Genomic DNA, 25,131 nt, shown 5'->3' on the forward strand with positions numbered 1-25,131 from the left:
ACGGCGGACGCCATCATCAACAATGGGCCACGGGAGGCCGGCGCCAACCCCATCCAGATCGGCAACGGCGGCGGCCGGACGTTGCGGCCCTGCTCCGGGCGTGGCGAGAGCTCGGGGGCACGTAGCTATCGTCGCTCGTCTCCGGGGTCTCATAGAGCTCAGGAGAACCGTTGGACTCCTAAGAGTAGCCGCGAGTGGAGCACGCATCATCCTAGCGCTCCCCTCCAGGGCAACACTCCAGGCGGCGGCCCTCCGCATCGAAGACCTTGAAGAACATCGTGGAAGCGCCGTCGTACTCAAAGTGGATCGCGAGAGCGCCCTCCGCATGGCAGACCCGTGCGACCTCGCCCCAGCCGCGGGTCATGAAGATCTTGCCGGGGGAGACCGCTTCAACCTCTGCTCCAGTCGCCGGAGCGTCGCAGTCAGCGTGCTGCAACCAGAGCTCGAGGGGTCCCCTTGGAGGCACCACGTCAGAGAAGAACCGCGGGAAGCAGATCCAAGAGCTTGGGGGCATCACCGCCCATAGCATGAGCTCGTGCGAGGAGTCCGCCGCATGGACTCCAGGAGCGACGGCGGGCGTCACCACGGCACGTCGACCTTGGCCACGGCGCGCGCGCTGACGCTCGTCGTTCCTTCCTCCTGAGCCCCCGGCTTGGGCATACAAGGGCAGCAGATACCCTGGAGGAGGCCGCTCGCACCAAGGCCTCGTCACCACCTGCATCGCCGCTGCGTCGCGGCGGTGAACCAACCTCTTCTTCGGCGGAAGCGGCGCCGGCACGTCGAGGGGAGTCTTTCCCTTCTTCGCAGCAGAAAACCTTCGGATGGGCGCCATTGCCACTAGCAGAGGGTCAAGGAGGAAGAAGCAAGCAGGATGGGGAGAAATGGGTGACGGGGGCTCCGCCCCCTCCCTCATTTATAGCAAGAGAAGGCCAACCAGCGCCCCCACGATCACAGGTAATGATGGTTTCCCTTGCATGTCGCAGGGACTTGTCAAGTCGGGCAGTTGCCGAGGCAGCGTGGGGAAGCGGAGACGCCCACGTCCAATCAACCGCCACGCGTTGACCGAGGCCGCAGGCTATTGGGGCCCGCGGCGCTCCGCACTTGACCTTTGGTTTCGCCTCGAAGCCAAGCTCGAGCGCGCCTTGGGCCCGGGGCTACTGTCGGCGTTCTGGGAATGGGGGTCCTGAGACTTGCTTGCCTGCGGCCCATGGCGTGGCTGTGCTAGCAGGCCAGTACGGCCCATCTTCATCAACAGGGCATTCAAGACCCTCGCGAGGGGCCAAGCCTCACGAGGCAGACGACGCAAGACCTCCTCAGGAGCGGCCTAACCAGGCAGGCTCACGAGGGGCGGAGAGATCAAGGCAAGGCAAACCTCGCGAGGTTCTCGTGACGTGAGCCATGATGATCAAGACCAGGCGGGCGCCAGCGTGCAGCGTCCTTGTTTCCCCTTTGGTGCTAAGGAGGCAAGCGCAGGCGCGGAGTACCGAGGCATCTAGCAAAGGTTTCCATATCGGTGCAACGAGACCAAGACCAGCAGGACAGCAAGACGGAGGTCACCATGGAGCCCAAGGCGGCGTCACCACCAGAGCCTTTTGCAGGCGAAGACCGCTTTTGTCAGGATAAGCTGTACTAGCTGTCCCCTTTCAAATTGGCAGTTGTTGGCTCCCTTCCCGCTCAATATTTGGGGAGAGGACCAGGGCCTATATAAGTAGAACTAGCCACCACCGTAGAGGACAGATGGAGAGGCATCTCACCTAATCCTTAGCCACACACCGAGCACAAGAACACCTCAACCTCAAGAGGCTGTTCTCCCCCCTGTACTGTTCATCATCAGCCCAAGAGGCAATCCACCACCACCACACTGGAGGAGGGTATTACACCACAACGGTGGCCCGAACCAGTATAAATCTTGTGTCCCTTGTGTTGTGAGTTCGTCGAGTTCATTCTTGAGATCTTAGTTAGTTAGGACGCAGATCGGTAGGGAGGAAACCTTCGTGCGCACCCAAGTGCTCGAACCTTGAGGGTTTTGCCGGAACCCGTGATCCGACATCGGCCTCTTCCTGTGCTCTCTGGCGTCGTCTACCCCTCCGTGACCTCTGAATCAATGGCTCATTGTGTTCCCGCGCCCTCCCGTGCTCGATGAGCTCGTCAAAGCCTCGACCGGACATGCCCGGCGGCACCCGAGCCCGTGCCTCTCGCCCTGGCTATAAATTGCCATCCCCGGCCTCGTCCGAGCTCACAACCAGCCTCACAACCCTCCTCTAGCCCTGCCTAGCCACTTCCCCGAGCTCGAGGAGCTCCCGTTGCCCTCCCTTGCCGCCATGGCTGCCGCTCCACTCCGGCTAAATTAGCTCGATCCCGAGCTCCTCTCCCCTCCATTCTTCCACCAGGAGCCTTCCCGGAGTCCAGCTACTCGCCCCAACCCCTCCCCCTTGTCGGAGACCCCCTGCATCGCCAATCACCACAGCCCCGCCCGCCTCTGTTCTTCTTCGATGGCCACCCGTCACCGTCCGTCCATCCCTCCTCGGTGCTCGTGCGGTGGCCAGAGGGGTGCGACATCCCGTTCTGATCCCGCCGGTGGCCGGAGCACAGCGGGAGGCGGCCTGAGTCGCCGGGAGTGCCGGCGCGTGCTCAGCCGCGGCCTCCTCTGTTCCCAGCATCGGGAGGAAGAAGACAGGAGCGAGGGAGGAAAGAGAGAGCCAATGGGACCCGCCTGTAAGTCGCACAGCCTCCCGGTCCCGCCTTTGCCACGCTGGATAAGTGGAGGCGTAATCCACAGGATTACGTCTTCGCTTACCGAAAGCGTATTCCTCTTCTAGTTCAGCCCAGAATGCATTTTCACTTCTAGAAAACGTATTTCCTTCTAATACACTTTCTGTTTTTCTGTCCAGGCCCTGTTTGAAAATATTTTCATTACAGATAGGTCCCTGGCAGAAAACACTTTATAACTTTTCAACCACATCTCCTAATGAGGTGAATCCAAAGCCCACTTCTTTGTTTTGTCGAGCCCGTTCTGTCGGTATCATTTTCATTATGTTTCAACATTCTAAAAATGGCAATTTTGCCGTTGCCGTTAACCAGCCTCTTTCGAGAGAGAAGTGTTTCCGGCAAATCTTTCTGCGATGTTTCCGCACTTCTCCCCGGTGCATTCTTCATCCCAAGGCAAGCCACAACCACCATTGGCATGATAGCCATGCAGTAGCATTGGTTTTCAACTTGAATCTTTAATCATTGTGTGCTTGCTTTGCCACTGCTATCGTTATTTCGGTTATGTTTATGGATCGGTGGTTACCGTCTTGCTATGTTTTCTTACACTCTGTTATCATATTCTACCTGCTAGTATTACTTTCATATTGGCCATGCTTGATAATATTACATGTTGGGTTGGTCATGTTCTTCGGTGCATGACCAACGTCAGTTACCGAGTACCGTTGATATGCATTGTTCCCTTGCTGTTAATTGGTTAAGTGTTTACTCGGTAATGTGATTGATGTGTTCTTGCATGGTACTTATTGTTGATGATAATGGTCATGTTATGCTATGAGTAGTGTTGTACTTGTAATATTCATACTCGTCATTATGATATGCTCAGTTGGATATGATTCATCGTTGATATGCTGGATTGTTATGTTGCACCCCATGCTTAGGTTGATATCATACTCATGCATTGTAATTGCATCATGTTATTTTATCATGGCTCAACATATTTGCATTAAAGTTTAACCAGATTAAATTGAACTTGAACAACTGTTGGCTGAGTCATGGTGCCACCATATCGAGCTGACCAGTGCAACCACGCTTACCTTTATGGGAAGGTCCTAACTGGGTCTACTGTCGTGCCTCTCGCCAGTGCCTCCCACGCGGGAAGGTTATGGGCGCGCGCTACCCTGATCAGGTAGGCGGACATAAGCCTTGTGTGCCCATAGTTGTTGTAGCCGGCTTGTCCCCGTTTGGGACCCCTTTTTTCACGATGGTGGCCGTTTTGCCACGACGGTGGCCGTTGGTGCCTTTACTAGGCACGGGGCCACCCAGGACTTAGCCCAGTGGGGAGTGAGTCGGAGGGGCCGGGAGAGTGTCATGGCAATAGGACGGTTTTGTCGGAACGCCGTTGGTCCACCCAAATGGGCGTGCGAGGCCATGGATTCCGTGGTGTGGGTACAGTGTGCTAACCTGTGCAGAGTGTATACTAAATCTATCGATAGCCATGCCCGCGGATAAGGGCTCAGTTCGTGTCGGTCACACTATGGGTCAACAGTAATAATAAGAATGTGCTTAATAACAACCCGGGTTCGATGATGAGATAAGTTAGTTATGTGATCCGTGAATGATCACCGTTTGGTTACTAGGTAACCCGTTGAGCCCAGAGTGGTTCTGTTTGTGATCCGTGAATGATCACCGTGGTATCGAGGATACCGAATTGTTGGATATTCGTGATGTTGTGCGAGAATCGTGGGTAAAGATCAAGCTCGTTGTGGTCATTTAATGATTACTACGGTAATGTTTATACCAAGCTTGATTTGATCCTGAGATGATCGTGTGATGTCCGAGGATGGTAAGTGAGGCATGTGTTGGTTACGAGGTAACCCGAACAGAGTAAGTTGGTGCATGATAACGTCATCATGTTGCATGATATTGCCATCATGTTTATATGTTCATGCCATGCTCATATTGCTCTAGCTGTATTATGTTCATGTTGTTCATGCCATGCTATCCTGATGATCTCATGATAATTCCTGCTTAACCTGTAATTGCCAAGCTGTTGTTTGTCTTGAATGCTTCTGGTTACTGCGAGCTTGCAAGTACATTCAATGTATTGACCTGGCGTGTCATGCTAGTTTGCAGGTCATGGCGGATTTGATTTCTTGCTTGTCGTGGTTTCCGTTCGTGCGAGCTAGGATAAGCGTTCCAGCCAGAGTCCCTTCGGAGTGGAGTTCACCACCGTCGTCGTTGTTCTGCTGCTAGAGTTATTCCGCTGCATCATGTTGTCCTGCTGCTTGCATAGAGCAACTGAGGATGGCGTAGTGTCGCCGTGCCGATGTTATTCATTGTAATATCTGAGACCTTGTATTCATATTCGTGTAATGATAGAAAGCTGATTTGTTCTATGCTAAGCAGTGTCGTATTCCAGAAGACTTCTCCTCGATCTCTGGGCTGGAATACGGGGCGTTCCAGTTCCTCTGAGCCGGGGTGCCACAACGCTCAGTATCAGAGCAGGTCTGGCTGTAGGACGCCCTAGTCAGCGCGAGCGGTAGAAACCGGTAGAAATCCGTAGTTTAAAGTCCGGCCTGGTTATTGCATTTGGTTGCTGCATTTGTTTGTTGCATAGCATGCATATAGCCTTAGTATTCGTTGCTAACGGTTTATCTGGTGAGTGTAGCTGGCATCGGTTCAGATCCACTACAGCTCAGCCTTTGCAATTCTCCAGTTTTCTTTTCCTCCTCGTTCTTCGGTGTTTCGTGTCATTTCTGTCCCAGCAGAGTGATGCCAAGTGACCCCGACACCGTTTGCAAAAACTGGTGCTCAGGTATCTCGCCGATATCCTCCTTTCAGCCCCGCTTATCATTTCGGTGATGGACATGCTTCTATCCCGAATTGCTCTTTTATTTTGTCATGTTGGCAACCCTTAATGATCTTAGTTATCAAGAAAGGGCAATGTCAGCAGCCTCAGTTTTCCCCCGCTATCCTATTCCTTGGACGAGTACGGATCTTTTTCCGTCCACTTGATAATAATGTGGTTGCGACCTTCGTGTCCCACTATAGGTTTACCGAGTGCATCCTCGCCTCCGAGCTAGTCTAGGTTGCTACCTGGCTAAGCTAGCACTTGGTGTAATGCTGTTTACACCAATTCTTCCACACATTTATTCGTTCTCGTGCACACTGTCACAGCATGCTAGATCGTAGAACCGGAGACCCCGCGAGATTTGTGTGCTTAAGTAGGCATGCATATTGTGTGACTAGCAGTAATATGTGACATTGATTGTGTGTGAATTGATTGTTGTTGTGTGCTTTTGTTTAGTTGAGTTTTCTTTTGCTTCTTTCTTTGGGGCCCCGGTGTTACATTATTTTTCCCCTATAAAGAGTTGCTCATCAACCAACACCGGACTCAAAGAAGCAACAAGGAGTTTAAATATTTGGAAACTCAGCTAATGGAATTCTCAGTCGTCTGCAGTAAAATGGGAAATATCTGATCTTGAGGCTGATAATCAATTTTGCATTAGTGTGCATGTCGGTGTCAAAACCGGCGGATCTTGGGTAGGGGGTCCTGAACTGCGCGTCTAAGGTCGATGGTAACATGAGACAGGGGGCACGATGTTTACCCAGGTTCGGGCCCTCTCTATGGAGGTAATACCCTACTTCCTGCTTGATTGATCTTGATGAATATGAGTATTACAAGAGTTGATCTACCACGAGATCGTAATGGCTAAACCCTAGAGGTCTAGCCTGTATGACTATGGTAATGAATATCCCCCTCCGGACTAAGTCCTTCGGTTTATATAGACACCGGGAGGATCTAGGGTTACACAAGGTCGGTTACAAAGAAAGGAATCTACACATTTGATCGCCAAGCTTGCCCTCCACGCCAAGGAGAGTCCCATCCAGACACAGGTAAAGTCTTCGGTCTTTGTATCTTCACAGCCCATCAGTCCGGCCCATGGCTAATAGGCCGGACGCCCGAGGACCCATTAGTCCAGGACTCCCTTAGTAGCCCCTGAACCTCGCTTCAATGACAAGGTATCCGGCGCGTAGATCTGTCTCCGGCATTGCAAGGCGGGTTCCTCCTTCCGAACTCCAAGATGGTCTTCGGACGTAATGGTCGTGTCCGGACATGTAACATAAGTTTTGTATACTTCCACAGAGGGCACAATACTTTATAAATCCAATCCACCGATAACTGTTCATAGCATGACGCCACGTCACCACCGGGACATTATTTTAAACCGTTTGTTGGCCTGCAGCCCCGGGTTTTGAGGCGCGGCTTTATTGGCACGTCTTATCCAAGCCGAGATCGTGTCCCCCTTATTAAGGGATTCTTATCAACACAGACGTGGGTAACCCAACCGTCTCTGGGTACAGCTCCTTGGAAATAGGCAAGTTTTAAGGCCCAGGAGTAGGCGTTTAGATACTCACGGCCTTTATAAAGGGGTACAGACCCGTTTCTCTCTCTTCCACGTTTGCTTCTTCCTCAGCCCTTGCTATCTCGAGTTCTAAAACCCAAATTTCGACCACCACAAGCCTTAGTCATGTCTGGATCCAGCCTTCCCGGTCGGTGGGTGGTTTCTTCTGTTACGGAGGAGGATATTGCGAAGCTTAGGACGGCGAGATATCTGACCTCAGAAATTCTCCATCGGCTCCCTGCGGAAGGGCAGGTTATCCCTACCCCCAGATCCCGCGAGAGGGTCGTGTTCATCTCCCACTTCCTCCGGGGGTTAGGATTTGCCCTTAATCCCTTTGTTCAAGGGCTCATGTTCTACTACGGGCTGGATTTTCACGATCAGGCCCCGAACTCTGTTCTTCTTATCTCGGCGTTTATCGTCACGTGCGAGGCCTTCCTTCGAATCCCTCCACACTTCGGGTTGTGGCTCAAGACCTTCAATGTGAAGCCGCAGATGATGGGGGGGAAGCAGGCGGAGTGTGGTGGCTCCACCGTGAGCAAGCTTAATAGCGCTCTTTGGCTAAAAGGATCCTTCACCGAGTCCTCTGACTTATGGCAGCGGGAGTGGTTCTACATCACCGAGCCCCGTGGCTCCAAGTGGGTGGTTGCGCCTGCGTTTCGATCCTGCCCTCCGATTCAGCTTGCAGCATGGATTAATAAGGGGTTGGACCGGGGATCAATTGATGAGGTACAGACTCTGCAGAGCCGCATCCGGAGCCTCCGCGAGAGGGACATTGATCTTATCAACGTTATTCAAGTAATGCTGGTCCGTCGGACCTTGCCGTGCCAGAGGCGACCTCTCCGCATGTGGGAGTTTAATCCCGAAGGGCCGCGGACACTTCAACACTTCTTCGGCACTACGCACAAAGGGATGTGGAAATTATTTTTTGGGAAATGAAAACAGTGGCCGGATACTACCGAAGACATCGGCCTTGACTGTAACCATCCGGATACCATGGTAAGTACCCGTCCGCCGAACACCTCCTAATCAGGTATAACGTGGTAAGACACTGAGCAAACCATTTCTTTCCAGTGCTGGATAAAGAAAGCGGAACGGATTAGGTGTCCGGCCCCCCTTCCCGAAGACTCAACGGACCCCGTGCTAACAAGGATGATGGCACCAGCACCGTACCAGGCGCCGGTGGAGGAGGGCAAGGTGGAGAGCGGGAAGACCAGGGATGGCCTTCATTCCGGAGGTAAGTTAGACACCGGGTCCGGAGAAATCAACATTTCTTCGCCCGAAGACAAAGGCGAAGGAGAAGCAAGCATCCCTTCTCCATATAGGAAGAAAAGGGCCGCCTCCGAAGGTTGGGAGGAACTGACTCCCAAGAGGGACAAGATGCCGTCGTCGGGCGGCTCGGGATTGGAAGGCAACGCCGTTGCACAGCTCCGTCATGAGGACAAGCCTTCGACCAAATCGTAAGTGAATCCGGGGTGCTTTAATCACATCCCGTTCCTTTGCTGTTACCGAAGCAACATGTAACGTTCATGTGTATCTTTACAGTTCAGCGCAGAGTTTTCCTGAGCGGTCCTTTTCTTCAGGAGATCTTCTCCCAGAGGTGATGGAAAGCGAGATGCCTCCCCCGGCCTCCTCGCCCAATAAGGCGGACGACTCCGAAGTGTCGTCTCGGAGGGTTTTTCTTCATCAACAAGCGGCGCGAGGGATGAAGGAGGCATTACCCGAAGGTGAACCCCCGATCGTCCGGGGTTCGGGGGCCAACAATGAAGGCCCCGGACTATCCAATTTTCAACCAGCGATGATTCTGCAGACGAGTGAATAGGTTCCTTCAAAGGATGGTCGTGCTCCTACAGCGGCTTCCGGAGACCCGGCGGCGCCGGATACGTTGAGGGATATGCTGCGAAAAGCATCTTTCTCGTAGGAACAACGTACCTTGATGGGTACGGTGGTTGAGAGGATTCTGTCCGCGAAGAGTGGATTGAATGAAGCCTTCATGAGCCTGCTAAGAGGCTTCGAGGTTTGTGATGTAATATTTTCAACTGAGGATTCTGTCCGCGAAGAGTGGATTGAATGAAGCCTTCATGAGTCTTATTTAGTTCAATTCTTTTTGCAATTTTGTTGTCGAAACAGGGAGTGTAATATATCATTGGAAAGCTCCTGACATCTACATTACAATAATCTAAATTGTTTTTGCAAAAAATTATGGTTTAAGAGCAGTTCTGAAAAAATCATTTTTTCCAAAACCGAAAATGCGAATCGTATTTTGGACTTAATTTTCAAACGGTTTGTCAGAATTGAGCAAATAAGATGGCGTTGGAAAGCTGGTGAAAAACCGATTCTTCCATATATCTATTGTTTTTTCAAATTCCATAAGATCTAAAAGTTATTTGAAAAATGGTGAAATTCTAGGCGAAACGTATTTTCTCGTTTTTTTGCAAACGGTTTGTCGGATTGACGCAAATGATACGGCGTTTGAAAGGTATGGAAAATGCGCAACTTTTTCGTGTTGAAATGTTTTTCTAATTCCTTACGGTTTAAACTCTAATTCAAATACGGTCAAATTTGATTTCGAACGCGTTTTTTTAGTTTTTCGAAATGGGGCAAATAATATACCGTTGGAAAGATATCGAAAACACGAAACTTAGTCATGCTGAACGTTTTCTCAAATTCGCAACCGTTAAAGAGTAATTTTGAATACGTAAGACCCGTCATGTTGTTTTCCCGTCAGAAGAAACAGAGTAGTTGTACTGATCTATGTGCGTGTCTGTACTGATCTATGTGTGTGTCTGTACTGATGTATTATTCACAGAATAGTTCCGAAAAAAGAGGAATTGAACGGATGTCTATATGTTTTTGTACTGAGCATGTTTGCACAGACTAGACTTTACTCTCTTTTTTGGTATGTTTTTTCTCGTAACTTTTCAATGGTAAAAAGAGTACTTGAACGGATGTCTATATGGTTTTGTACTGAGCATGTTTGCACAGACTAGACTTTACTCTGTTTTTTCTCGTAACTTTTCAACGGTTTATTGTATCATAGTCCCGAACTTGCATGCTTTATATCGTTGAATTGAATGATATTTTTTCAGATAGAAATTTTTCGTGTGTTTATTTTTTAACTCAATTTTTCGCAGTGATGTTTTGGACTTCTCTCATTTTACAACATGAAATTCTATCATTTGAATTTCCGTGGGGTTTCTTTTTGTTTGAGATTATTTCCCAGACTTATCTGGGACATCGTGTTGAACTTACAACATCCTCACCACAGGAAATAGAAGCAGCAACCGTAATATATTTTTGCACATACAAGCATACATAAATTTACAACATAGTATATCCTGATACATGGTTGGACGGATGCTGTGAGATTTTTAGAACTGATGAGGAACAAACATTAAAAATCAACTGGGATTTTTAGAGAAGTTCCATGCTGTAATGAGAAAGTCCACCACAGCTCTCAGATAGACACTCTATAGATCTCCAAAACATAACGCACCCTGAGCTACCAAACAGTAACATTGGAAGGTTACAGTTTCACATGTCTCAAATGTAGAAGGTTTCATTAAATGGCCACAACTTTTGAGTGGCTAGTTGGAAGTAAAGTCATCTTATCAGTGACTAATTGGTTAGCAGAACTTTTGAAGAAAAATCGAAGCAGAGGCGCTAGTGCTTTTGTGCACCCGACGATGAGATCCTTGGCGCTTAACCTGGAAATGGGGTCCGAAAGGCTCACACCACGCTCGGCAGCCGTCCGGCGCCCTACCAGGTGGCGTTGCCTTGTGGTTGGCCCAGCGCCTGGCTCGCCGACAAGCTCCAGGGGCTAACCAAATAACCACTTCTAACCCAAAGACCCTGCAAAATCCTGACCAAGAAATCACTTTTTTCACACACAACAGCCACCAATTAGCAGTTCACAAGAATCTCAACAAGTAAGCTTTTAAACTTGAACTTCTCCCAAAGAGATTTTCCAACCAAAGAATAAACCTTTCAAGTAGCCGGCACTAAACTGAACTAAAATAAGAAAATGATTCGAACTAAGATAGAATTGAACTGAAGTAAATTTTAGAAATTGTACTGAATTCAAATTAGAATTCGAACTTGAAAACTTTCCAAACAAGTACTTAGCTCGCTTGCCATACAACACTTTTTGAATTTGTCATGCGGTACTCTTTGAACTTGTGCAATTCGTTGGTGGCAGCAAGCAGCAACTAGAAGTATACAATTGTTGTATAACATCCTAAACACTAAACTCTATTATAGAAGGACTAGTCAGGGTCTCAGGAATCAACCAAATTTTCCACTCAAGTCTATATTCATCAGTACTAGTAGGACTCAAATGTGAGCTAATTTTCAATAGAGATTCACTAAAATGGCTTCAATTTTTTTTGAAACATCTAGCTTCTAATTGTTTTCAATTTGAACTTGCTTTTTTTTTCTATTCTTTAGCAATGCAAAATGAAGTATTAAACAAGAAACGGGATGGGGGGTGAGTACCTGTCGGTGCCGACGGAGAAGCGCGGTGATCTTGCCAGCGAACATGGGTCTAGCAATGACGTGAATAACGCCAAGTTGGACTGCCAAGCTGGACGTCCTCGACCCCTAGCGGTTCCTCAGGTTGCACTATTTCTCCACTGAAGCACATGCGATGGAGTTGGAGAGGGGCACGCCCATGGTGGCGAGACTGAACGGCTGTGGATTGCGGCGTCTAACTGCTTATACGCGGCGGAGGAGCGACAACGGAGCATCGATCCAGTGCGGGGGCGACTACTTGCTTATAAACTATTTTTTTGTTTCTGTTTTCAATGAACTTATAGGGTTATACATTTTGAACTTATAGATATTTTTTGTTGAAAGTATGAAAACAACATTTATGCATTTTAATTCAAATTGACGCACACAAACACCTAAGGAGCATGTTCTTTTCACATCTTCCCAACTACTCAGTTAGCAGAATACCACATTTATGCATTTTTAATGGCAGCATCAAAGAAAGAGAGAAAGATTGCTATGAGAGAGTGCCATTGATGCACATAGAGGACTACCATCAGTGCTCAACTTGGACGGCTGGCATCAACCATGGTGGACGACTGCCACCAGAAAAACAAATTGCAAACTACACAACTACAAATAGGCCAAACCGGTAAGCACATCAGAATCATAAGCAATCCCACCAGGTACAGGCACACCCTCCTATTCACAACTCTGAACTATTGATGAACCCTGTTCTCAAAGATAATGCCATATTGTGGTCATTTAAGTGCACAACTAAGAGCACTATGAGACAGAACTATTGTACAACTACAACGACAACTGCAAAAGAAGTACAACATTGGTAAAAAATAGATTCTTTGTGACAGCAGGGCAGATGGCAACTTGATAATTCAAACTCCAATTGCTTAAATCAGATCGTTCTAGCTTAGAATCTAGCTAACACAAAACAAATCTGAAGCGGTCGGCCTAGCCACACCCCCAACATAACTAATTCCACCAGAAGAGCAATTTGCAACCTACATGCCTTCGCCCAACCAAGATCTAAGCATTCCTCACAAAGGATCCAGGCATAGGACCAAGAAGTGACAACTTGCAAAGTGTGAGGAGGGGCTCGTCCGGTGGCGTAACAAGGAGAGATTGCGGTGGCACGGTGAGGCCGTGATGCGGGCGTCCCTGAACTGATGTGAATTTTCTTGCCAAACTGTTGTGCAATCGTGCAATGAGTGAGCTACCATATAATATAAAGTCGAGCTCCCTCTAAGACACATCAAAATATTTTTTACGGTTGTTCTGTATGAACTAATGACAAAATACACATTGAACTGATAATAATTTATTATTTTTCCATATAGGAAACATGTTCTTCTCCACATGAACTGATACTCTAACATAGAGAGAATTGTTTCCCTGCTTTTCTATTAACAAGGGACAAAATAAATAGTGTTTTTCCAGGGTCTCATTGCAACCTTGCTTCCTATTCAATTAAGGATTCATGTGACACTTTCTTCCCATTTCATCAGTACTTGTACCATTCAACAATAAGTTCAGAACTGTAGACTGATACGTCTCCATCATATCTACTTTTCCAAACACTTTTGCCCTTGTTTTGGACTCTAACTTGCATGATTTGAATGAGAGTAACCCGGACTGATGCTGTTTTCAGCAGAATTGCCATGGTGTTATTTTTGTGGAGAAATAAAAGTTCTTGGAATGACCTGAAACTTCACGAAGAATATTTTTGGAATTAATAAAAAATACTGGCGAAAGAATCAGCACCAGGGGGCCCACACCCTGTCCACGAGGGTGGAGGGCGCGCCCCCTGTCTCGTGGGCCCCCTGAGGCTCCACCGACCTCAACTCCAACTCCATATATTCGTGTTCGTGGAGAAAAAAATCAGAGAGAAGGATTCATCACGTTTTACGATACGGATCCGCCGCCAAGCCCTAAACTTTCCACGAGGGTGGGGGGTGCGCCCCCTGCCTCATGCCCCCCCTGAGGCTCCACCGACCTCAACTCCAACTCCATATATTCGTGTTCGGGGAGAAAAAAATCAGAGAGAAGGATTCATCACGTTTTACGATACGGATCCGCCGCCAAGCCCTAAACTCTCTTGGGAGGGCTGATCTGGAGTCCGTTCGGGGCTCCGGAGAGGGGAATCCGTCGCCGTCGTCATCATCAACGATCCTCCATCACCAATTTCATGATGCTCACTGCCGTGCGTGAGTAATTCCATCGTAGGCTTGCTGGACGGTGATGGGTTGGATGAGATTTATCATGTAATTGAGTTAGTTTTGTTAGGGTTTGATCCCTAGTATCCACTATGTTCTGAGATTGATGTTGCTATGACTTTGCTATGCTTAATGCTTGTCACTAGGGCCCGAGTGCCATGATTTCAGATCTAAACCTATTATGTTTTCATGAATATATGTGAGTTCTTGATCCTATCTTGCAAGTCAATAGTCACCTACTATGTGTTATGATCCGGTAACCCCGAAGTGACAATAATCGGGACCACTCCCGGTGATGATTGTAGTTTGAGGAGTTCATTTATTCACTAAGTGTTAATGCTTTGGTCCGGTACTCTTTTAAAAGGAGGCCTTAATATCCCTTAGTTTCCAATAGGACCCCGCTGCCAAGGGAGGGTAGGACAAAAGATGTCATGCAAGCTCTTTTCATAAGCACGTATGACTATATTCGGAATACATGCCTACATTACATTGATGAACTAGAGCTAGTTCTGTGTCACCCTATGTTATAACTGTTGTCACCCTATGTTATAACTGTTGCATGAGGAATCGCATCCGACATAATTATCCATCATTGATCCATTACCTACGAGCTTTTCACATATTGATCTTTGCTTAGTTACTTTACCGTTGCCGCTGTTATAATTACTACAAAACTGCTAATGTTACTTTTGCCACCGTTACCGTTACTTCCATACTACTTTGCTACTAAATACTTTGCTGCAGATATTAAGTCTTTCAGGTGTGGTTGAATTGACAACTCAACTGCTAATACTTGAGAATATTCTTTGGCTCCCCTTGTGTCGAATCAATAAATTTGGGTTGAATACTCTACCCTCGAAAACTGTTGCGATCCCCTATACTTGTGGGTTATCAAGACTATTTTCTGGCACCGTTGCCTGGGAGCATAGCTCTATTCTTTGAGTCACTTGGGATTTATATCTGTTGATCACTATGAGGAACTTGAAAGACGAAAAAACCAAGATTTATCCCTCAACTATGAGGGGAGGTAAGGAACTGCCATCTAGCTCTCCACTTGATTCACCTTCTGTTTTGAGTAAACTTGCGACACCTAAACCTACTCCTGCTATTGATTCTGATATGTCGCGTGTTATTGATGATGCCACTTCTGCTATGCATGATACTTATGATGAAACTACTTCTATGCTTGATAATACTGTGCCATTAGGTGAATTACTTGATGAACAACTTGCTAGGGTTAGAGAGAATGAAATTATTGAAACTGATAATATTGTTGAAAGTGATGATGAAGATTCTTCCCCTAGATATGAATTGCCTGATGTACGTGAGGGTTATGTTATGGATGAAGAAACTGCTAGAGACTTTTTTGCTTGCAAAGATAGATATGATCTTAAGAAACTGTTAGCTAAGCTGAAAGAAAATCTTTGAATGCTAGAATGAAATATGACCCTGCTTTTGCTACTTCACCTATCTGTATTTCTGATAAGGATTATGATTTCTCTGTCGATCCTGAGTTGATTACTTTGGTTCAATCTAATCCTTTTTATGGCTATGAATCTGAAACCGTTGTGGCACATCTTACTAAATTAAATGACATAGCCACCCTATTTACTCATGAGGAAAAAATTTGTTACTACTATATCCTTAAGTTATTCCCGTTCTCATTAAAGGGTGATGCTAAAACATGGTTTAATTCTCTTGCTCCTGGTTGTGTGCGTAGTCCCCAGGATATGATTTATTACTTCTCTGGTAAATATTTCCCCGCTCATAAGAAACAAGCTGCTTTAAGGGAAATATATAATTTTGTGCAAATTGAAGAAGAGAGTCTCCCACAAGCTCGGGGGAGGCTTCTCCGATTACTTAATGCTTTACCTAATCAATCCTCTCAAGAAAAATGAAATACTTGATATCTTTATAATGGACTAACTGATGCTTCCATAGACCACCTGGATAGTTGTGCTGGTTGTGTTTTCAGGGAAAGAACTGTTAATCAAGCTAAATTGGTATTTAATAATATGTTGAGTAATGATAATAATTGGACACTTCCTGAACCGACTCCTAAACCAACTCCGAAGAAAAGGGGTATTCTATTTCTCAGTCCTGAAGATATGCAAGAGGCAAAGAAATGTATGAAAGAAAAGGGTATTAAAGCTGAAGATGTTAAGAATTTACCACCTATTAAAGAAATACATGGTCTTGATAACCCGACACAAGTAGTAAAGGTAAATTCTCTCTATAGATTTGATGAAGGTGATATTCCTCGTTATAAGTCTGCTAGCCAATGCTTAGATGAGTTTGATAATTTTATTGTTAAACAAGAAAACATCAATGCTTATGTTGGTAGACAATTGAAACGTAATGCTTATATGATTGAACACTTGAGTGATTATATGTCTAGAGTTAAAGGTGAACTTAAACTTATTAGTAAACATGCTTCTATGGTTACCACTCAAGTAGAACAAGTGCTAAAAGCACATAATGATTTACTCAATGAATTAAATAATAAGAAAAATGATAATGCTGTTAGAGTTGTGACTAGAGGGGGTAGAATGACTCAGGAACCTTTGTATCCTGAGGGCCACCCTAAGAGAATTGAGCAAGATTCTCAGAGAACTAATGTTAATGCACCTAGTCCTTCTAAGAAGAAGAAAAAGAAAAACGATAGGACTTTGCATGCTTCTAGTGAACCTGTTGTTGACACACCTGAGAATCCCAATGATATTTCTATTTCTGATGTTGAAAGACAATCTGGAAATGAACATGAACCTAGTGATAATGTTAATGATGATGTTCATGTTGATGCTCAACCTAGCAATAACAATGATGTAGAGATTGAATCTGCTGTTTATCTTGATAACCCACAATCAAAGAATCAACGTTATGATAAGAGAGACTTTTTTGCTAGGAAGCACGGTAAAGAAAGAGAACCATGGGTTCAGAAACCCATGCCTTTTCCTCATAAACCATCCAAGAGAAAGGATGACGAGGATTTTGAGCGCTTTGCTGAAATGATTAGACCTATCTTTTGGCGTATGCGTTTGACTGATATGCTTAAAATAAATCCTTATGCTAAGTATATGAAATAAATTGTTACAAATAAAAGAAAGATACCGGAAGCTGAAATTTCCACCATGCTTGCTAATTATACTTTTAAGGGTGGAATACCTAAGAAACTTGGATATCCAGGAGTACCAACTATACCATGCTCCATTAAAAGAAACTATGTTAAAACTGCTTTATGTGATCTTGGAGCCGGTGTTAGTGTTATGCCTCTCTCTTTATATCATAGACTTGATTTGAATAAGTTGACACCTACTGAAATATCTCTGCAAATGGCCGACAAATCAACTGCTATACCTGTCGGTATTTGTGAGGATGTGCCTGTTGTGGTTGCAAACATTACTATTTTAACGGACTTTGTTATTCTTGATATTCCCAAGGACGATATTATGTTGATTATCCTTGGTAGACCCTTTTTGAATACTGCAGGGGCTGTTATTGATTGCAACAAAGGCAATGTCACTTTTCATGTTAATGGTAATGAGCATACGGTACATTTTCCGAGGAAAGCACCTCAAGTGCACAATATAAATTCTATTGGAAAAATTTCAACAATCACTAATGGAGGTTTTGAATTTCTTCTTCCTACTGTCAAGAAGAAATATGATATTCTTATTATTGGGGATGTGTATATCCCCGTTGAGGTAACGTAGTGTTATTCGAAAATTCTCCGGTTTCGTGCGATTCGAAAAGAGTTTATTAACAAGACTTGATCAACCTTGTTGGTGGATTCCTTTTGATGAGCATCAGATGGATGAAGTTAGAAAGCACAACTCTCTGTACCCTCCTTTTACTTTCTATTATTTAGATTAAATAAAGCAAAAATAGTATTTTCTGTCTGTTTTCTGAATTATCCTTGCAATAAAAAATACCCCAAAAATAAAAGTTCTCCAAACATCCTGAAAATGAAGTATGATTTTTTGTAGAATATTTAAGAATATCTGGCACTGAGAACACACCAGGGGGAGCAGCCACCTGCCCACAAGGGCACAGGGCGCGCCCACCCCCCTGGGGCGCGCTCCCCTGCCTCGTGGGCCCCACGTGGCCCCCCTCCACTTATTCCAGCACCCACACACTTCTTCTACCTCCAGAAAAAAATCCTCCCCTAGCTCAAACCCATGTTCTAGCTCATCTTGCTGTGATTTTCGATCTCCTTGCTCAAAGCTCCACTCACAAAACTGCTTTGGGGGATTGTTCTTCGAGGGAGAGAATGTTGAAGAGATTGTTGAGAGGCTCTTCGAGCCGAAGCTCGAAGGATAAGAAAAGTGAAGAGAATAAGAAGCCCAAATATAATCTTCCTCGCACTGCGGAGGTTCGGCCGTGTGAATGGCCTTGTGACGAGTTCTTGCGAGCCGCCAGAATTTATGAAGATTTTTATTACTTGGCTGAGAATGCAGGCCTCACCAACTTCCTCCACGGCCAGCTCGAACAGTATCTCCTACTCACTAATATTTTTGTGAAAATTTTTCATTTCCATGCTAGGAGATCACCACCTTTGGTAGATTTTTATTTATATGATGAGTTTAAGGAGATGTCACTCTATGATTTTTGTGTGGCTTGCAAGTTGCCCTTTGAGGGCAGCGTCGAGGAACCACATCCTAGTGATGTGGCAGAATTTATTGATGAAATTGCTGTAGGGGAAAAGAGAAAAGTGTCAGATGCAAGAAGTACTAGTATACATTTTCCTGTTCTACGTTACTATGCAATATTTGCTAGTAGATGTTTAATTGGTCGTGGGAACAGTGGGGGCCTCAGTGCCCCTGACCTCGCCATTTTGCGCCATGCTTTACTCTATGACAGAACTTTCAGTTTAGGCGCTATGGTTGCTAAACGGTTGAGTCTAAACCGTACAAAGGGCCCCATTTTTGGAGGTATCTTTGCTTCGGGTCTTGCTAAATATTTTGAGATACCTATTAGACACTATGAGAAAGAAGAAAAGGTGTTGCCCCCTATTTTCTTAGACTATAAAAGTATAGTAGCCCATGATTTTATTTGCGATGATAAGGAGAAGAGACTCATTTATAACCTGGTATTCAGTGAAAATACTTGTCAGATTATTACCCTGCCTGCACCTTCTTTGTTTAACATTCATTCAGGCACATACATCATCCTGCCCGATGACATTTATGCATATTGGGAGCGAACACGATCCCTAGAGCCCGAGCCTGAGCCATCTCCTGATCCATATCAGGAGTCTATTTATCAATGGGATCTGCAAGAGCTCACTAACCAGTGGCACCCCGAGGATCCTCCTTAGTACACTGGAGAGGCTCACTTTGATCCATGGGCGTAGACCAACTTAGGCCAAAAGCCTAAGCTTGGGGGAGTACGTATTTCTCACCGATATTACATTCATGTTCGCACACTCATGCTAGTTGTCGGTGCTCATACTTTTTCATTGTACTATCCATGCTAGTTTATTTTCTTTTCTAGCCTTCTTCTTGTGTGTTTGAAAAACCTTAAGAAAAACAAAAAAATTAATTATAGCTTTTAGGTAGTTTAGTTTCCATGCCTGTAGTAGTAATAATTAAAAGAAAACCCAAAAAGAATTATCGTTCTTCTTTTGCTTGTTGGGAGCTTTCCCGTGTAAATAGTTTTATTTCCTTTCTTTGGGGGTCGAGAGGAGAAGACCATGATGAAACTGTTGAAGTGGCTCTTATTTGCATTATTGTTGATTTAACCAAGATCCCATGTTACCTTGTCTTCTCCTGTGAATTAAATGCTCGCAAATTCCAGCTTAGTCCAATGCACATGCACTATTATTATTATCCACACCGTTCAGTCATGCAAGTGAAAGGCAATAATGACGATATATGATGGACTGATTGAGATGAGAGAAGCTGGTATGAACTCAACCTATCTTGTTTTTGTAAATATGATTAGTTCATCGTTCCTGATTCAGCCTATTATGAATGAAACATGTTTGCAATGACAATTAGAGATTATAGTTGCTCATACCATGCTTAATTGGCTAGGAGTTTATAATGGTTTACCTTGCGTGCCAACATGCTATTAAAATGGTTGTAATGTGGTATGATAGGGTGGTATCCTCCTTTGAATGATTCGAGTGGCTTGACTTGGCACATGTTCACGCATGTAGTTGAAACAAAATCAACATAGCCTCCACGATATTTATGTTCATGGTGAATTGTATCCTACTCATGCTTGCACTCAGTGTTGATTAATTTTAATGCATGTTCATGACTGTTGTCGCTCTCTAGTTGGCCGCTTCCCAGTCTTTTTCTAGCCTTCACTTGTACTAAGAGGGAATACTGCTTGTGCATCCACTTCATAAACCCCAAAGTTATTCCATATGAGTCCACCATACCTTCCTATATGTGGTATGTACCTGCCGTTCCAAGTAAATTTGTATGTGCCAAACTCTAAACCTTCAAATGAAATTTGGTTTTGTATGCTCGAATAGCTCATGTATCAACTAGGGCTGTCTGTATCTTCCATGCTTGGTGGGTTATTCTCACGAGGCTCCTCACTCACGAGAAAATGGCCGGTAACCAGGATGCCCAGTCCCATGCTCAAATCAAAATAATTGCAAACAAAACTCCCCCAGGACTGTTGTTAGTTGGAGGCACCCATTGTTTCGGGCAAGCCATGGATTGATGCTTGTTGGTGGTGGGGGAGTATAAACTTCACCATTCTGCTTGGGAACCACCTATAATGTGTGTAGCATGGAAGATATCGAGATCTCTCGGTTGTTATGTTGACAATGAAAGTATGCCGCTCAAAATATTATTTATCTCTATTTCAAAACAGAGCTCTGGCACCTCTACAAATCCCTGCTTCCCTCTGCGAAGGGCCTATCTATTTACCTTTATGTTGAGTCATCATCCTCTTATAAAAAAGCACCAGTTGGAGAGCACTGCTGTCATTTGCATGCATTACTAGTAGTTTACATTGAGTATGACTGGATCTCTTTTACCATGAATTACAATGTCTTGTCAGTCCTTGATCTTCAAAGGTGCTCTCCATTTATGTTTTGCGGTCTCAGAAAGGGCTAGCGAGATACCATCTTGTTATATCATATTATGATTGTTTGGAGAAAGTGTTTTCATCCAAGATTTATTATTATTGATCGCTAGTTGATTATGCCATTGATATGAGTAAACATGAGACCTAAGTGTTATTGTGAAGATGGTTAGTTCATAATCTTTGCTGAAAACTTGAATGCTGGCTTTACATATTTACAACAACAAGAGCAAACAGAGTTTGTAAAAGTTTTTCTTTATCACTTTCAGTTTGTCAACTGAATTGCTTGAGGACAAGCAAAGGTTTAAGCTTGGGGGTGTTGATACGTCTCCATCGTATCTACTTTTCGAAACACTTTTGCCCTTGTTTTGGACTCTAACTTGCATGATTTGAATGGAACTAACCCGGACTGACGTTGTTTTCATCAGAATTGCCATGGTGTTATTTTTGTGCAGAAACAAAAGTTCTTGGAATGACCTGAAACTTCACGGAGAATATTTTTGGAATTAATAAAAAATATTAGCAAAAGAATCAACACCAGGGGGCCCACACCCTGTCCACGAGGGTGGAGGGCGCGCCCACCCCCCTAGGGCGCGCCCCCCTGCCTCGTGGGCCCCCTGAGGCTCCACCGACGTTAACTCCAACTCTATATATTCACGTTCAGGGAGAAAAAAAGAGAAGAGAAGGATTCACCGCGTTTCACGATACGGAGCCGCCGCCAAGCCCTAATCTCTCTCGGGAGGTCTGATTTGGAGTCCGTTCGGGGCTCCGGAGAGGGGAATCCGTCGCCGTCGTCATCATCAACCTTCCTCCATCACCAATTTCATGATGCTCACCGCCCTGCGTGAGTAATTCCATCATAGGCTTGCTGGACGGTGATGGGTTGGATGAGATTTATCATGTAATCGAGTTAGTTTTGTTAGGGTTTGATCCCTAGTATCCATATTGTTCCGAGATCGATGTTGCTATGACTTTACCATGCTTAATGCTTGTCACTAGGGCCCGAGTGCCATGATTTCAGATCTGAACCTATTATGTTTTCATGAATATATGTGAGTTCTTGATCCTATCTTGCAAGTCAATAGTCACCTACTATGTGTTAAGATCTGGTAACCCCGAAGTGACAATAATCGGGACCACTCCCGGTGATGACCGTAGTTTGAGAAGTTCATGTATTCACTAAGTATTAATTCTTTGGTCCAGTACTCTATTAAAAGGAGGCCTTAATATCCCTTAGTTTCCAATATGACCCCGCTGCCACGGGAGGGTAGGACAAAAGATGCCATGCAAGTTCTATTCATAAGCACGTATGACTATATTCGGAATACATGCCTACATTACATTGATGAACTGGAGCTAGTTCTGTGTCACCCTATGTTATAACTGTTGCATGAGGAATCGCATCCGACATAATTATCCATCATTGATCCATTGCCTACGAGCTTTTCACATATTGATCTTTGCTTAGTTACTTTACCGTTGCCGCTGTTATAATTACTACAAAACTGCTAATGTTACTTTTGCCACCGTTACCGTTACTTCCATACTACTTTGCTACTAAATACTTTGCTGCAGATATTAAGTCTTTCAGGTGTGGTTGAATTGACAACTCAACTGCTAATACTTGAGAATATTCTTTGGCTCCCCTTGTGTCGAATCAATAAATTTGGGTTGAATACTCTACCCTCGAAAACTGTTGCGATCCCCTATACTTGTGGGTTATCAAGACTATTTTCTTTCGCCGTTGCTAGGGAGCATAGCTCTATTCTTTGAGTCACTTGGGATTTATATCTGTTGATCACTATGAGGAACCTGAAAGACGAAAAAACCAAGATTTATCCCTCAACTATGAGGGGAGGTAAGGAACTGCCATCTAGCTCTGCACTTGATTCACCTTCTGTTTGAGTAAACTTGCGACACCTAAACCTACTCCTGCTATTGATTCCGATATGCCGCATGTTATTGATGATGCCACTTCTGCTATGCATGATAGTTATGATGAAACTACTTCTGTGCTTGATAATACTGTGCCATTAGGTGAATTACTTGATGAACAACTTGCTAGGGTTAGAGAGAATGAAATTATTTAAACTGATAATATTGATGAAAGTGATGATGAAGATTCTCCCCTAGATATGAATTGCCTGATGTACCTGAGGGTTATGTTATGGATGAAGAAACTGCTAGAGACTTTTTTGCTTGCAAAGATAGATTTGATCTTTAGAAACTGTTAGCTAAGCTGAAAGAAAAATCTTTGAATGCTAGAATGAAATATGACCCTGCTTTTGCTACTTCACCTATCTGTATTTCTGATAAGGATTATGATTTCTCTGTCGATCCTGAGTTGATTACTTTGGTTGAATCTGATCCTTTTTATGGCTATGAATCTGAAACTGTTGTGGCACATCTTACTAAATTAAATGACATAGCCACCCTATTTACTCATGAGGAAAAAATTGAATTGATCTATTATGTTTTAACACACATATTGTACTGTTTCTGCAGTTCATTACGGACTATTGTTATAAATACATATTGAACATCTACACTAAAATAAAATTCACTAATAAATAACACTTCTGTTGAGCAATCAAATAAGTGTTGCATGAAATACATCAAATACTAAGAGCAATCTAACAAGTGTCACATGAAAATGGAGGAAAGTGCAAGAACTATTAAAGAAAGAATATGTTTGAAGTAACCAGGAAGACGACATCAAGAGTTGAACTGAAATAATTTTTAGTATTTGAACTGAACAAAAGAAATGGGATGCGTGATGACTCTCACTCTCGTCCATGATCGCATGATAATGTTTTTGAACTGAACTAAGCATCCCCCAGCTCCTACTACATGCTAATGTTAGCATGCCTCATTCTCTGTCACAAACACACACATGGGGACTAATGAGTCTGACTCTCAGTCGCTGGCTAGGTTACCTATATGATAGGGAGAAAGTTGACCCGGATCCAGGGGCGGAGCTCGGGGGTTTCCTGCACGCAGCTCCTTGAGCGACCAACGGTGAAGCATGTAGTTGGACTATCGAGCTAGAGATCCTCGATCCAGCGACTCCCCTCCTAGACTCACTATTTTTCCGCTGAAGCGCAGGGTGTTGGAACGAACAGAACAAGGTAGAAACAATCAAACAATCGATAAACCCACAAATAAATTTGTCAGCGTTGTATGATGTATAGGCCACAATGTGTTGTATGATGTCAGTGTTGTATGATGTATAGACCACAATGTGCTACCTCATATAATAAGAGCCACACCTAAATGCGGCACAAAAGCTAGCAGCATCAGCATACGAGAACTACACACATATCTTTGAAATAAACTTCAACAGGAAGATCAACTCATCTACTAAACCTGCATTCCCAGAGAACAAATCGATCGAGCGCCACCTCACCTTTCTTAAGCTTTGATAGCCTTCCCTGGAATGCAACCGTCGCAGTTCCTCACCCCACCTCCACCTCCCCTTGTAGCATCAGCGGCGGTGCGCTGCTACTGCTGAAGCAGCGGCCTTCACTGCTGATGCAGCTTGTACTGCAGCGGGGATAGGAGGTTGGCGACGTTGGGGGACGGGCTCATCACTGACGCATGGAGGAGAGGGAAGGATGTGGCTGGGGGCGTGGCGGCGGGGGAGGAAGGCGGCCGTGGCGAAGGAGGGGAAGGTGGCCGGCGCACAGGGACGAGTGGGTCGGCGCTGGAGACGGAGGTCGCGGCTCGACCGTCCATACCGCTAGGAAATGGGAGACAGACGGTAGCCGCGCGCTGGGGGAGGGAGACGGGCGGAGGCGGCGCGCCGGGGGAAGGGATACGGGCGGCGCGACGCGATGGGGGATTGAGCCGGGCGGCGGCGGCGCGACGGGGGACGGAGCCGAGAGGCGGCGACGCTACGTGGGAGGGAGCCGGGCGGCGGCGGCGTGACGGGGGAGGGAGCCGGGCGGCGGCGGCGGTGGGTGGTGGGGAAGGAGGATCGGGGTCTGGAGATGGGGCAGTGGGGTGGGTGTTCTTTTTTCGTTTTTCTTTGGGCCAGGAAGGATTGGGTTCTCTTTTTTTGTAGTTTAGCAGATTCGGGTCTGATCTATTCTATATAGGGCGCGGGGTAACAGAATATTATTCTGTTACTAGTAACTGAATAGTCCATCCCTATATATAGAGGACAAATGTTTTCTACAAGCAGTGGTAGTTACCACCACTTGCGTTTTGTATGTTGTACATAGTATCTGTCGAAACCGAGAGTATGTACGCGTAGT

This window comes from Triticum aestivum, chromosome 6D (genome assembly GCF_018294505.1).
Source record: "Triticum aestivum cultivar Chinese Spring chromosome 6D, IWGSC CS RefSeq v2.1, whole genome shotgun sequence".
Lineage (NCBI taxonomy): Eukaryota > Viridiplantae > Streptophyta > Magnoliopsida > Poales > Poaceae > Triticum > Triticum aestivum.